This window comes from Podarcis cretensis (assembly GCF_951804945.1).
Source record: "Podarcis cretensis genome assembly, chromosome: 4".
NCBI classification, from domain to species: Eukaryota; Metazoa; Chordata; class Lepidosauria; order Squamata; family Lacertidae; genus Podarcis; species Podarcis cretensis.
The window spans coordinates 72,070,798-72,084,278 of NC_137173.1; the positions used below are offsets into that span (position 1 = coordinate 72,070,798).

General features: G+C 39.4%; 1 long non-coding RNA gene across 1 annotated transcript; it reads right to left on the minus strand.

Moving 5' to 3' along the window:
* Positions 1-9,257: 9,257 nt before the first annotated feature.
* Positions 9,258-12,778, minus strand: LOC307214535. Its single transcript, XR_013838199.1, has 3 exons — positions 12,454-12,778; positions 11,063-11,134; positions 9,258-9,351 (listed from the first exon to the last, which is right to left on the minus strand). It is a non-coding gene; the product is annotated as an uncharacterized lncRNA (long non-coding RNA).
* Positions 12,779-13,481: the final 703 nt, after the last annotated feature.

The window sequence follows — 13,481 nt, forward strand, 5'->3', positions numbered from 1 at the left end:
CCAGATTTGCCCACTCAATGTCACAAAGCTCATGGGGTGGTAATGCGAATGGAAATTTCCCAATACATTAGAATCTTGGTAGAAAGGGCTTTATGTAGGGAGACAGCTACTCTGGGGTCCCAAATGAAGCGATCTTTCCCAAAAGGTCTAGAGATATGGGGTGGATCCCTTAGGAAGCCACTCTGGGACAGTGATTGGTTGATGTTTAATGAATTAGCTCCTTTGTTCATTGTAGATCGTTAAAATTAGCCCCAAAGTGTTGTAGCCTATTTTAACCCAGTGCATTCCTCATCCCCCCACCCTGCTATTTTGCTGCTAAAACTGGGTGGAAATAATTTGCAGTGGAATTTCATATGAGCAGAAAAATCAGTGGACACTTATTTCCCAGAACAAATTTAAACAATAGTTGTGTTAAACAGGGAGATTATCAGTTTAACTAAGATGTAATGACATCAGTGGCAGCAATCTGATTTCCCTGGAACTTTAAAACATCTTATTTATACCTTCCATGAGTATTGTGTCCTAATTCAATTCCTGGTCCTTTTCTTCCTTTATGTTTTCCACAGGTGATTCCCTCCCCCCCACACCACCAAGAACAGGAGCTCTCAGTTATATTTCAAGGGTTGTGAACTTTCTGGGTGCTCAACAGGAATTAAATTCTGAGAGAGCCATGTGTGTGTTCACGAGAGCTGCTTGTGTACTGGGGCATGTAGAATTTTCTGCCTCAGTCATCTGTATAAATTTATCTGAGCAAGGCAACTAAGTGAAACAGCTGAAGCTCTCGCTCCACTATGAATGAATGATGCTATACTTGGAGAGGCTGGCAGATTAGGAAGAAAAAATGTTGGCAACTGTTCTAGGTTTGGAATCTTTCTTTCACAGATGGATTACACTTGAATTTGGAGGTTGAGTATTTCTATTCATGAAGGGTGAGATAAAACCTACACAGTGAAATGCATGGAAAGAAAGCTATGAAGGACTGAGGAGTGAAATATGTGTTTGTTTAGGTTTATTTGAGAAAATGCACAGAACACAAGCCCACTTGATTTTTATCTTCAGCTTTGCTTCCAGCACCAACATGGCATGCTTTCTTTCTATATATATATATATATATATATATATATATGGGTTTCCCCACTTCTGTGTATCCTTCCTTTTCTCCAAGGAGCTCAAAGGGGTTTTACCCTCTCTATATTATCCTCACAACAATCCTGTGACGTCGGCCCAGCTGAGAGTTGGTGACTGGCCCAAGGTCACCCTGTAAGCATTGTGACTGAATGAGGATTTGAACAGTAGACTTCCAAGTCCTAGTCTGATACATTAACCACTATATCACAATGACTCTGAACTACTCACAGATTCATTTCTATTTATTTAAACTGGGTCTCAAAGAAGATACAACATTGTTGAGAGAAATACAAGTACATCCAGTTAAGAACATCTATAATTATATCAAGAGGAGTAACTGTGTTAGTCTCCTGCAGCAAAATATATGTACCAGAGATTTAAAGTGGGAAATAAAAGATTTTAAATAGTCTGATAACAGCGGTGGACAGGGATGGGGGGAAATTGATTCAGTTTGCATTTAAAGGTGAGCCTACCTAATTCACATTTTCTAAATCAATATGGGAACAAACACAATCATCCTTCAAAATTCACACTTTTCTGAATTTTGTGATGCTGTTATACAACCAATGTCTATAAAAATACAAAAATTGCAGAAAAGTGTGCATACAAATAAATATATCAGTGGGGGTCGAAATACAAACATACATTATATTAGGGGAAATTGCTTGCAAAAATATGTACATGCAAGTCCCATTTACCATCACACTTTCCCTGGAAATTGTTCGTTAGGCAAGGGTTTGCATAATGAGTCTACAATTTCCATTGTTTCCTATGGAAAAATTTCCAACGTTTTTCCAACCATGGAATTTTAACCCCCCAAAACAAACAAAACAAAGCCACAGGAAAACCCAGGGAAAAATCTATCAGATTTGTTTGATCACTCCCCTTCCCTTCCTTCCTCTGTTCCTCAACAAACTAGCAAAAAGCAAACAAGGAAGTAAAAACTGCTATTTGTGTATCTGACTCTGCAATGTGTATGGCAAGGTTTGGGTACTAATCCCTCATGTTCGGATAAGTGAATTTCCACATAGTGAACATTTGTAAAGAAGGGCCAGCAAGTACATTAGTCAAAAGTTCACAGCAAAATGTTTTTAGTAGGCAAAATTCATGCTAAAACAAACTTTCATGAAGAATTGTGAAGTACTGAAATTAAGGGTGGGAAATGAGAAACTGAGAAAACTGAAATTGACAGAATCTTTCATACCTAGTTGAGGTGCATGTGATGTGGCTGAGCTGCAAAGCAACCCTAGCAACTTTGTGGCTGCTTACCTAGATTGAGATGGGGCAGAACACCAATAATGTTGAAGCCACATGGTTGCATCAGCTGGAGTGCTACCACCAATTTGGCACTGTCATCAGCACAACTGCATTGTCCAGACTCACCCCAAGCCCAAGTAAGCAGCAGCAACACTGGTAGCAGGAGGGCATTGCTGCCACTGTCAGATAATTCGCAAAGTTGGTGTAAACCCAACCGTGATATGATAATATCACTCCAACCCCATTTTTTAAATCGTGAGTACCCTGATTTGCCTATGAGAAAATCACAAATTAACCACACTGTAAATTGCTTGGATTTCATAATAGGAGGGAAGGAAGATAGATAACACCCCATTCCAAAAATATTAACCATATGTAAATATCAATTTATTTATTTTTAACCACTGTCCAAAGCAAGCTTGAGCATTCGACCTCAGATGCACCAAATCAGTCCTAAAAAATAAAGCATGAAGTTTGGGGAGAGATGTCTTTGAGAAAATGCTTTCATCCCCCCTTTTCATTTAAACAATGCCCTGACTTGATGTATTAGAAGTGTTCTTATTCCAAGAACAGCCTTCTAAGGCCTTTCCCCACAAAGCAGGTGATTAATCTGAAGAGAGAATAACATATGGCTTTTCTGTTGTGGCTTTCATCCAGAAGTCACTCATCCCTTTCTTAGCTGATATTTATGGGAAGGATAAAGGATACCTTCCTAGCTGGCTATTTCTCGCCATACCCCAAAGGGAGAAATGGCAAGGCAAGGCAAGGCAAGGCAGGTAGTCAAAGATTGGTGTGTTCTCTGATCACCCCCTCTCAATGTTTGATTTATGAAAGTGTATAATGACAGTGTTTAAAAATACTTTAAAATCATCAGGACACTTTCTTGTGCGGTGTGTGTGTATTTTGAAAGAATTGATCCTTAGCTATGGCTCCCGACAGCAAGCCTTCTAAATGATATAAACATCCCTAATAACACAGTGGCTGCAAAATAGCCCCTGTTATTAGTCAAGAGCGTGATTGAAATGAAATGTAAGATTTATAATGACAAATGAAATGTAAGATTTATAATGGCATTTTCTTTTGTTGGGACGTTTCTCACGCTGAGAAATGATACCCTACTTTTAAAATAGCGGCATGTTCTCAGCCCCTCCCCTCCCGTAATGGACTTACCCATCTGTGAATAATTGTTCAGGGGAGGGAGAGACTGTGTAATAAATCAGCTACCCTCATGAGCCAGTCTTAGCAGTTAGGAGTTTTAAGCCCTGTGTGACATAATGAGCACAATGGAGTTCAAAAGTAGAAGGGGGAAATGCAGCCAGCCACTAACAATTTTCTCAGCAGAGCCGGCAGAAACGCTGAAGAGGAAGAAGGCCCCCCTAATGGTAGAGTTTAATGTGTTATCAGACCTCCAATGCTTCATGCAATGTGCTGCTGAGCTACAGTTAGGGTTGCATCATCTGTCGCCTGCGATAACAAGGGGCCAGAGAGAGCGCACGTTAATAAATATTGCCTAGGCTGGGCACATTTTGAAAATAGATTCATTGCAGGCTAATTGCTTGTAAGGTGTTTCAAATTACAATCTTTGAACAAAGAGGATCAATTTCAATTTAAAACAAAACATTAAGGAGATGAAGCCACAGCCAAGGACTGACATTCGCATTGTGAATCAAACATTCAAACGCTGTGAATTTGTTTAACTCAGAATGACTGTTTAACTTTCAGCTTTCCGCTAATGCCTGCTTATTAACAGATGGGGCTGTGCTTGCAGTAAGGAAGGCATGGCAAATATGTGAGGAAAGGCTTTTGCAGGCTGTTTTAAGTGTGGCTGGCTATGTGTTTTTGGCTTTTCATCTCCAATATATTGCTAAAGGACGGTCACCCACTTTTACTGGGGTGCGGGTAAGGACGGGGAAAATATATATTTTTTCCATTCACATTTCATGGTGAACCTACCAAATTTGCACCTGGTGAAGCAATATGTGAACTGAAACACAGCTTTCTCTGCAAATTTGCACTTCTCCAAATTTTGCAGTGCAGTTCTATGGCAAAGTTAGATGTACACAAACATATATACTGGAGTTAAGTGTGCATACAAATGCATATATTAGTAATAATAATACAAAGAATGCATTGTACAAATCTGTCAATTTCAGTTTCTCTCATTTTCTCATTTTTTTCCGGTCCTATGTTAAGGTCTTCATATTTCATCATCAGTGTTTGTGTGTGTGTGTGTGTGTGTGTGTGTGTGCATGCAAGTTTAAATCCTCATGGAAATTCTTCAGCATTTTAACGCAAAGTTCTCTTAAAATATACACATTTAAAAGTGAATTTGCCTAATATGCACTTTTTTGAAAAGTACCTCTCCCTAATATGAAGAAAGGAGAGAATGAGATATGTGACGATGCTTTAGCCACTCAGACAAAACATTATGAATATTTCCTGGCCATTTCTGGCTTTCATCCATACTTCATTAATAACCCATCTTTTAGGTACATATCTCCAAGACTAATCTCATTTCTCGAAAGCTCACTAGAGACTCTATTATTTTCCTGGCTGTGCTTTAAAATCACCTAGGTGTAATTTCTTTGTCCACATTCATAATTTAACATTTATTAAAGCAATGCAGAGTGAATTTAAAGGTGCTAATGATTAATGATATTAATATATGAAGTGCAAGGAGGGGGAAACCCCTACCTACTTAAAGTAATTACGCTCAAACAACTCAAAAGAGGGGAGGAAGCTAAAACAGCCATAGGGATTTAGCCACTGCAACTCAAATGAGAAATATGGGGTCATCTTGAGAAGAGTCGTGTGAGGAACTGAGCAGGGTGCTTTGTGCTGACCTCTGTGGCATCCTGCTTTCAGCCTGGCCAGACAGAAACAGGTCTGGGCCAAAAGTGGGTCACCACAACTCTCACGCATCTCACAGCTCAAAAAATGGTGGCCATTGTGAGTGGGAAAGTGAGGCAGGAGAAGCACCACAGAATGGAGATTAGGCAAAATGGAGAAAGGGTTTTTCAAGATCTCGCAACTCACAGAAGAAAGGTACGCGGTGGGGGATGATTTCTTATAAGAAAAGCCTCAAGGGCAGGTTCAGAAGAAACTCAGGGACTGCAGATGCAGTGAGGAACCAGAAAAATAGAAAAGTATCAACAGGGGCTGCCTGCTGAAGGGAGACCCTGTGATGAGAAAGGTCCTTGGCTCAATGGGGAAGTAAGAATCCACCAGGCAGAACCTGAAGTAAGGAACCACGCCATAGAGACCAACTGTGACAAGCTGCTTCATACATGATGACATTCCTCGATGGAGGCTGCAACTGTACATGAACTGCAGGTGTGCTTTTTATGTATAATGTTGATCCTACAGCTCTACTCAAACAAAGAACATGGCTTCAAAGTTCACTTATCCAGCAGTAAGCTCAGTGGGGCCTACTTCTGTGTAGAAACATATAGGATTGCACTATGAAGTACACTTATGACCATAGCTTCCAACATATTGGCACTTAACACTGTTAGAAAGTGGTTGCAATGTACAATGGATGCCCTAGGAAGCCACAATCAGTCACAAATTATGTGCATTGCCTATCATGAGCTATATGTCATGGAAATTCTGACATGAAGTGTGAACTGATCTTAAAGAAATATATGATTATAGATGTTGGGCTTTCGGATAAATTTTATTGACCTGCTGCATTATGAAATCCTTATTTTAGACCATTGCTGAGGGGCATTACATTCAAAAGGGGAAAAACTAACTTATCAAAAACTTGTTCTGTCAAACCATCAGCATTGATTGAAATGTTAGTTACACACAGAATAATTAATAGACATAGCTAACTTAGGTTTGTTAACTTTAATGAATATTCTATGAGTAGAAGATAATTGGATGCAACCCTCAACATTTCAACCATCACAATATAATTTTCTGAAGCTGCATACAACCCCCTATTTCCTTCTCTCTCTCTCTCTCTCTCTCTCTCTCTCTCTCTCTCGTAAGGAAATCAAGCTATTGAAGGTCCCTATGCAATAGAAGAACATGACTATTCATTTCTTTGATGATCACCCCTGTCCCCCACATGCAAAAGATTGAAATGTGTCATGTCTACCTTCTTCCCTTCCTGACCCCTCTTTTGGGGGGCAAACTACAGCTAAAATGAATGTGGTGTGTAAATCTAATCAGTGCAATGGATTGACATCTCTGTGTTACAGGCTGTCCCAACATTGCACTGATTCAGTTTGAAAGATAATTGCACGTACTCTACTGGGCACTTAGAATTATCCTCTATATTACTTGGCATGGATGTGACTTTTTATCGTGGATTATGGTTGCTCCATAAATCTGGTGTAAAAAAAGGCCAAGAGACACATTTTGACACGTTATCTTCCTTAAATTATCCTTTCCTGCTGACTCAGGATGTGGAGATGTTCTCACTCCATCTATATGCTGATAATGAACCACACTTTAAAATGTTGGCCACATTCCCTATCTCTCCCCTTCCTCCCCACATTGATATTGTAATCAAGAATCCTAAAATGAATTTAATAGAAGAGCAAAACCCATGGTAGGATTAACGATAACAGTATTTCTTCAGCATGTCTTCAGCATGTAAGTCAAATTTAATTATCATTAAAATATTCCCTCTAAACATATAGTAATGCACCAATATAAACTCCTGAGCCCCAGTAGGTTGAAGATAGATTTCATGGAACATGCTGAGTACACCATCCTGTCTCTGTGTAGGGTTCCACACAGCTCATCATATAAATCCATATACTTTAAATTAAGTTTTAGAAAACCACAGTGGAAAAAACATAAAAGATATTCAACTGTACCTAAATCTCTGAGTAAACAGCTTAAAAATCAGGCACTCTGTATGCTAAAATAAGTGATGTAGCAACTAAGAAGGAACTCAATACCTCTGGGCTAAAAGCCTAACCAGAATGCTAGACTGTATTTATCAGATCACAAATCATTTCAGCAGCAGACTGTATTATATCGATTAGCCTGGAATTGATTGCATGTTACTGCAGATTCTTAGAATGTTACTGACCAACATAAATTGACTGTGTGGACATTTAAAGAAAATAAATTTAGATGTTCTGTGCTGGTTTTTAAACGTTTGTTTGCATTATATATTCTGTATAATATGTTGCATTGTACTGCTATCTGTCAAATAAATATCAAAGAGCGGAAGGCAGGCAGGCTGGCTGCCCAGCAGGTAGGTAGGCAGACTGATATTAGCCATTGGGTGTGATACATAGTTCTCAGGGGTTCTATGGGCACCAGTGAACTGGGGAAAATAAATTCCAGAGTGCATGATGGCAGGAGTATCCATTGTCATCCAGAAGAGGATTCATGCTGTTTGTACAATATGAAGTGACAGATCAAGTGTAGAGTGTTTCCTCTAGAATTATGGGGTCTGAAGGGACCTTAAAAGTCACCCAGTTCAACCCTATGCAAATGCAAGATATCCACTGCTGCAGCATCCCTGATAGGTGTCCATCCAGCCTCTGCTTAAAGATCTCCAACAAAGGAGAATCCACCACCTTCTGAGGCAGACTTCAAACAGAAAGTCCCTCCTAATATTTAACCTAAATTTTGGTTTGTTTGTATTTGTCATTTGAACCATGGGTGGGCAAACTAAGGCCTGGGGGCCAGATCCAGCCCAATCACCTTCTAAATCCAGCCCGCGGACGGTCCAGGAATCAGTGTGTTTTTACATGAGTAGAATGTGTGCTTTTTATTTAAAATGCATCTCTGGGTTATTTGTGGGGCATAGGAATTCGTTCATTCCCCCCCCCTTATAGTCTGGCCCCCCCACAAGGTCTGAGGGATAGTTGATCGGCCCCCTGCTGAAAAAGTTTGCTGACTCCTGCTCTTGACTCATGTCTTATCCTTTAGATGAACACAGAGCAAATGTGTTCTATGAAAGCTCTCCAAATAGTTGAAAATAGCTCTCATATTGCCTCTTAATCATCTCTTCTCCAGGCTTTAAGAATGCAGGCCATTGGATAATAGGGGCCTCAGATTTTTCTGAAACAGCTTACGTTTAGCAGGATTCTACCTTTCTGTGCCAGAAAGTGCTGCCTGCTAAATTTCTGCTTGTTGTGCAGCAATTAAAAGCACAGAAGGATGCCAGAAGGAATATCGGCAATCCATTTCAGTCTCCCGTATTTTGTACAATCAGACTCTCACAAAGATGTGTGCTGAGGACTGCATAAACCAAAAATCATAAAATTATTTCCAAGTAAGTCTATCTGGGCTGAGATGTTCTAATGTTCTATCAAAATAAAAGTAAAGTACTTTAGAAATTAGTATAATGCATTTGCTGTATCTACATATCAGTTGCCAACATTATTGTTCTGTTTGTGAACAAGCAGGTTAGACTGCATTATACAAGTTAACATTTTTTTACTTTAATTATAAACAACATGAATTAATTTCTCACATTTCCTAATTACCATTTCTTACTTTAAAAATTCAGCACTTTAAAATTATACATTGTATTCAATTTTACTGACAAAGGACAAAAAAAACACATCTGGGGGAATGATAATTAGTGCTTATAATCATGACTAAACAACATACATAGTGAACAGGTCCTTGCTGGAAGAATATGTATTAGAAGTCATTAATAAAGGAGGTTTAATACATATTTTCATAATTGTGCTTGTCCTTAGAATTCTGCATCAGTGGCAGGAGCAATGTTAGTAGGAATGATTTTTAAACTAGCATGAGCATTTATTTCAAAGCATATGGATGTGTAGTTGGATGGAATTAGGTCTGAACACCTGACTTTCAGGGCCATCTGAACACTGGAAACATATTGTTCCACACATCCCAATCTTTGAGCTGTGTGAGATTCTACTTACCTGGGGATCATATTTCCTTTTGTGAATTAGGCACAGTGGAGACTGTGGTGTCTTCATGATATATGGCTTATTTATGCATATATACAACCTGAGCCTGCAATGGAAGGGTTCACAGCATCAACTCCCCAAAGAAGTCTTCTCCCATAGTCACAGCCTTGGAGTCAAACAGAAACCAAACTCTGACACTCTCTCCAGCTCGCTACTTTTATTCTAGTTCACAACACAGCCCCCAAAACTCTGCTCCAAACTGCCTTTGTCCTTCTGCAAGTCACCCATTTGCCATCTCGCACAGAGCCTCCTTTCCTTTGTCCTCATAACGGCCCATCACCCAGGTGATTACCTCATAAGGAAGCAAACCTGGGTTATATTTTAACACTTGCTGGATCCAGGGATTGAAGGGGTCTGGCACTCACAAACTCATAACAATATTAGAGGGGAAATACTGAAATTTGTGAAGGTGCTGGTCTGAGTTTGAGAGGATTTAAATAAGTAGACTGAAAGGTCCATCATCCAAATCCCTTCTGAATTGGGCCCTGAACAAATTAGAGCCTTCCTATCTCTCCACGTCACCACTCTTCTCTTTTCCAAACTCACCCTTTCGAGGAAGGAAAAGAGCAGGGGAGATTTCCGTACAGTGGTACCTCGGGTTACAGACGTTTCAGGTTACAGACTCCACTAACCCAGAAATAGTACGTTGGGTTAAGAACTTTGCTTCAGGATGAGAACAGAAATCGCGCGCTGGCGGTGCAGTGGCAGTGGGAGGCCCCGTTAGCTAAAGTGGTACCTCAGGTTAAGAACAGTTGCAGGTTAAGAACAGACCTCCAGAACGAATTAAGTTCTTAACCTGAGGTACCACTGTATTGTGAAGGTCTCAGACTGAAGGCCTTATCAGTCATTAGATGCTTGGGAAAATCTATTGCTACTAGGAACACTGGGATATGCATTGAACCAAGAAGCAATTGGAAACTACATTTGATATGCTTCTAGGTCTCTCTGTGTGTGGAATGGATTCTGCTTGCACAACAGAAATTTGCCATTGTCTCCTCCCCCTGTAAACTGCACTACCCAATCAGGCCTGTGACACTGGATACAACTTGATATTATTTCTCCAGCAATCTTCCACAATTGTTTTACTAAATAAGGATATTTTGTTTCAATATATTTTTCAACACCTGGCCCCCTTAACATAATGAAAATCAATTCTCTAAGAGATCTCCAAGACAGCAGCCTGGATGCAATACATCTGAGGCACTCTCTAGAACAGGAGTGGGGAATCAGCGAGAATGGGCCTTCCATATCTCATTGGACTCCAATTTCCATTAGCTCCAGCCAACATGATCAGTGGTAAGAGATGATGGGAGTTGCCATACAGCAAAATCCAGAGGGCAACAGGCTCCTCATCCCTGCTCTAGAAAGATCAGGAAATGGAAGAATGATCTCAGGGTCATTTGATTTAAGGCTCACATTCATCCGCGCCCCCATAAAAGACATAATATTATCTATATCTATGCCTCTTTTATGGGTGGAAAATGAACGTGAGCCTTAAACTGAATGAACCTTACATCATCTTAAGCAGCTAAAACCTATTTTGAAAATATGGATCATTAATTAAAAAAAACCTCTTGAGCTGAAATCAATAATGCTATGCATTCCAGGGCCAAGTTAGGGGAGCTGAAATCTATGCAATTAGCAGCTGTTTGAATGGCTTTACAAAAGTAAATAGAAGATGTTGAGGATCCTGGCCTTTGAGACTTTAACACTTTTGCTTGCTGTTGTAATTCTGAGATGGATTAGGCCCTCCTTACCTGCTATTTTTGTTGGTAGAAAAGCTGCCATTTGCACCATATTGAAGTTTTCCTCTAATAACAGATAGACTCCTACTGGATTGAAGCAAGAAGCAAAAGGTTAAAACTGATTGTGCTTGGGTCCCAGCTGCCATTGTGCAAAAGGTTTCTCATCTAGTTAAGCATTCAGTTCCTTCACTTTCCAGTTCTTCAATTGCTTTTCAAAACCTTTACTTGAAGAAAAAGTATCCACAAACTGCCTTCAGAGTGTATTCAAAACCCACTCCAAACTTCAAAAATTGCAAACATATGCAAAAAAATCCAGAAATAAAGAGCTGTCTTGCATCTGGGTCAAGGACTAAGCAGAAATTGTGGCAGGATAAGATCATGAGGTGTCTTGCTTCTGCTTCACTGAATGCCACGTAGATGGATCCACTGAGTCATAATAAGCTGGATTGCATATACCTCAAATCTGTTGTTATTCTTCAGGACTGTTTCTTATGTTACTTGAGATCTAGGAGTAGCTCCCAAAGAAATGAACATTAAGGTAAAGGGGGTGGAGAGGGTTTTGGCAATGCAAGGGACAGAGATGGACAAATCTGTCAATTTCTATTTTCCCAACTTTAAATTCAGCTCAGCCCACTGCAATCTCCCCAAAAAAGGTCCACTCAAAAATTCATATTTAGTTTCATGCAGATTTCTCTTAATATGCACATTGTGTGCACAATTTAGTCTGGTATAAGCATTTTTGCAAGCAATATTCTTTAACAGAATGTGTGTTTTGTACATTATTTCACTAATATTCCCATTTTTGTATGCATTCTTTAGTTGGAGATCTGCATCACAACATTCAGGGAAAATTTCACAGGGAAAATTTCAGTTCACATATTGGTTCAGGAAGTGGAAATCTGGGAAGTTTGCATTACAATTAAAATGCAAACTAAATGCATTTCTCCCTTGTCCCTAAGCAAGGGGTGGACTTTGTTTCCCTAAAGCCAAGCCAAAATTTCAGGTGCAGCACTGCAGCTGGTGGATACAAATTGTCTTTAATGTAGCTCTCATCATTGTCTGTCTTTCATAGATGCTATGAAAAGAATCTGCATCTTCAATTGCCACTATTTGCCAAACACCACTGCAGAGTCTTCTGATTGTGGCTTTTCTTGGAGCAAGTTCAACAGTTGAACAGAATGAGTCATTTAGAGGGCACTGTTAATGAACTTCCCTTTGGATGGCTTACATTCTTCTAAGATAAACAAAGCATCCAATTCCAATTCTGAAACAATAGAGCTAGAAATGGCAAAGACCTAATAATGAAAACTGCCAGAAGTCTTGCCCTTTATCTACCAAAGAACTTGCATTAAAAGAAGGGATTAGAATGTGGGGAACGTGGCCAGAAGCCCTTTTTATCTTACCCTCTTCTCTTTGCTCTTGCTTGGAAGCCAGCATTGAAGATGTATTCTCTACTATATAGGACATTAAAAAGAATCATACAATATGCTCACAGGGATTTTCAAAACATGAGAGGAAAACACTGCAAAGAGAATAATTATAGCATTTAACCTGGAGTCTGAGCTATTATAGTTGATCTCTCAATAATTTCATATCAAAGCTATTATTACATTAAGCAGCAGGGATGCTTTGATAAACTCATGCAATCAACACACACCCTGTAAGGAAAGACAGGTCGTGAACATCAATTGAAATGAGACACAAAATAGAAAGGAGATTTGGCCTTGGTAGCATGTTTTTAAACACACACACAAACATACCTCAGAATATAGGGAGAAACAAAAGCTAAAGGGCCATGAATTTAAAAAACCAGGCAGCATTTGGTGACACAAATTATTGTGCTATCATTAAATCAGCAAGCAGTGTTTCTTATGAGCTAAATATTTTAGCTCTTGGGTAAAAATAAGAGCCTAAACAAAAGCAATGCAAAGATTGCTTTACCGAGTATGGCCACATTCTAAATATTTATGATGCAGTAATTCGACACACAGGAAATAATAAAGAATATCAGTGGAGATTGTAAAACAAATCAACAAATGAGAAAACCTAGATAGCCAGGGAAGACAAAGTTCAATGTGAAAATAAATCTGAAAGGACCCTCCAAAACTGCCATGATCAAAACAACTACATAAAGTACAATGTGTTTTCTCTCTCTAGGAGATCAGCTGAAGAGGAATGACTGAAGAGGAATCACTGAAATGTTATCCTATTGTACATAAAAACTTTATTATATCTCATGCTGATGGAAGCTGAAATATTCTATGCATCTAAAGTTATCTCTGAGGATCACAAATCTAGGCGTGAGTGGATTTCCATCAGTCCATTCCTTTAATGCTTGTGTGCTTCATTCAACCCTGAGTTTCATTGCTTCTGAATTGTAAAAGCAATTCTCCAACTTCAGCCCGCGCATTCTGCCACAGCTTTTGGTTCA